We start from the raw sequence: 3,116 nt of genomic DNA on the forward strand, positions 1-3,116 counted from the left end.
ACTCTGCGGCGCGGCGGGTCGGCCCCTGACGGTGCGCGTGGGGCATGCTGGGACTTGTAGTTTCCCTCTGGGGGGCGCCTGATTGGTTGGGAGAGTTCAACGCCCTGGGTCCTGCGCCCTCCGTGGAACCCGCTCCCAGCCTAAAGATGGAGGCTGGGCAACCAGCACAGTATTCAGGCTGCTGGGGTTCATGCGTATTGAAATCCCAGTGTAGAGGCGGACTTCCCCATGGAAATGTCTGATGAGTACTTTGAATTACAGATCTCTGTACAGGCCCTGTTAGAAATGCCACTCTTCAGGGCATTTCGTGTGTTTTCCTTTGAGGGCTCCTGGGACTTGTAAATTCAGTTCAATTCACCTTCTGAGGAATGGGCCCTGACAAGCTGAAGTCTGAGGTAGGACTGTTTTTCATAGACAAGACAAAGAATTAAGCAACATGAATCAGCTGGAAATAGAATGGGCGAGTAGTTCTCAAACTTAAATGCATATCAGAATCATCTGGAGGACTTGGGGTGGGGGTTCAGGGTGGGGGAATGAAACAAAACGAAAACAAAAAACCAGGGCCCCAGTATTAGGGTTTCTAATTCAATAGGTACAGGATGGGGCCTGATAATTTGCATTCTAACAAGTTCCCAGGTGCTGCTGCTGCTGCAGATCTGGGAACCACACTTTGAGAACCACTGAACATTATGTCATTGGTCCCTATTAAAAAAAAGAAAGTCATTTTCAAATGATCTTGACACTGGCAGAGGTACAATGGGAAAAGCTTGGACTTATGGTAAATATAGGCTTCTGAGCAGGCCATTTACAAATGCCTCCCTGCCCTCTCCATAGGACTATTACACGCAGCGATAGAAGGCAAAGTGCTTGGCTCACTGTAAAATGCCTCATTAATATCAGGGTTAGTGTCACAGGGACCCTTCTTCAAGCTACAAACTTCATAGCTGTAGACCAAGCTACTTTTAAAGACTCATTCGTTCGTCTGCCTCTCCATCCAATATGTGCCTGGCCCTGCCTGTTCCCTGTTAGAGCCACAGAGAAATGGGACACCATTTCTGCTCTCAGGGTGCTTACTTTCTGAAACTGTGATCTCCCACTTCCCACCCTCCACCCATTGCAGGTTCTTCAGACAAGGACAAAGAACCACAGCTTGTGTAGTTTGAGACAAACTCCCCCATAATTGTGATAATCCATTTTCCACTCCCTTACATTTGGGAAGGATGTAACATGCCACTAATAGAATACAAAGAAAAAGGGATGGATTCCAGGAGGTTTCTTATGAGTAATGAGAATGGAGCTCAGAGGTGGGAAAGAGCACTCTTACTGGGGATTATACAAGGCACCAGGAACAGGAATCATGAGAGGTGGTCCTACACCACCCTATCCCCAATTTGAAGCTGCTACTCAAACTCAGTGATCCCCCAGCATATCTGTTTCCACTTTATTGTCCTTTCTACCCATTCACATCTTGCCCATCCATCAAAATCACAGGCTACCTCAAGTCTTTCTTTCCTGACCACTTCCAGCCTATAAAGAACTCTGCTCCCTTCATGTGTGACCCTCACTGGCACTGAAGACAAACAGCCTTCTAGTGTTGGCTGTTTTGAGTTTGCACATTTGACTTCCTTGACCAGATTGTTAAGGTTTTAAGTTTCCTAGAGGATAGGATTATGTCTGCGTACCTCTTGTGGTCTTTGCATGGGAGGATACCTACAAAATGGTAGGTACTCAGTAAGTGTCACATGTCACAACTGATATATTTTGGACTGGTTTACATAAAATTAGGGAGCATCAGAAGATGTGTTTCAGCTGTGGTCTTCTCTCATCTAGAGCCAGGGGTGGAATATATATGTACACGTGGAGTAGAGATGAAGGTGGAGGTAGAGAGAGCAGGAGAGGGTAGGAGGAAAAGAGGAGGGAGGAATCCTTAGACCTGCAGTGTAACTGCTGTGTAGTTTATGCATGGAACTTAATGAAATGATTAATCTGTACCAGATGGGTCCAAAGGCCATGAAATTAATAACTCTATTTGGAAGGGAGGAAAGAGACCTCATTATAATTTTTGAAGTAAGATTTGAATTTGAATCTAATTAGTCTTAACACTCATTAGCTCCATATCCTTAAACAAGCTATCTAATCTTTTTGAATCTTAGTCTCCTCATTGATAAAAAGAAAGGTAATAATAATACTATGTCACAAACATTTAATTTGATAAGAAAATGAAGTAACATGTGAAAATAACCAGGTCACTGTGCCTAACATATGATATATTTAATGACCAACCAATTTTTGTTGAAAACAAAACAAAAATCACAAGAGAATGACAATGAAGGGCCAGGATACTACACTTCATGTCACTTTTTGAAGTGGTAGCTTAGGGTCTTTTTTTTTTTTTTTTCCCCATACAAATACAGATGTGCCAGCTTGCCAGGCCCAAAGCCAGAGACTTCAAATATGAAACTCTGTGGACCAGAGGCATTTAACCCACCAAATAATTTTCAGAGAACCTTTCTTAGGAGTTTCTGTTTAAGACTTATCTTAGAAAGTACCCTGGAGGAACAACCAGATGATTTATTTCTAAATGAGCAGTATTGAAATTGTTATAATCATGCAGGTAGAATGAAATTCTCATTTTGCTTTGGTTAAAAAGCTGGCCATAGCAGTCACAGAATACAAAGCTCCAGTTTTCAAGAGTGTACTTAACCATACTCCTTCTGCCTTTGAAGACACTATTCTACAATGCTGATGGGTAACAATTCATTGTTATCTACAAACATCCAAAAATGAGCAGTGCTTTATGAAACTAAGTAAGCTTCTAAAACAGTCCCTTAAGCATGCAAATATTCAAGTTCTAAACTTACCCTAAAGAGTCATCATTATGACTTACACAGAGATAGGTGTAATGGCATTCAACAGTATTGGTAGTTCAAAGAGAAGTAGTTTGATGGTAACTTGAGGGTTCAAAAGGTTTTCCAAAAAATCAAGAGAAAACCTTTCCAAAGAAGCAAAGTTTTAAGATCCAATTTTCTGAAATACCTATCTAATTATCCTAGAGAGCCAAAAGAAGTGGCTTCTGTAATACCAGACTATCACCACTTCATTTCTCCTCCCTGCCC

This window comes from Hylobates moloch, unplaced genomic scaffold (assembly GCF_009828535.3).
Source record: "Hylobates moloch isolate HMO894 unplaced genomic scaffold, HMol_V3 SCAFFOLD_13, whole genome shotgun sequence".
Classification (NCBI taxonomy): domain Eukaryota; kingdom Metazoa; phylum Chordata; class Mammalia; order Primates; family Hylobatidae; genus Hylobates; species Hylobates moloch.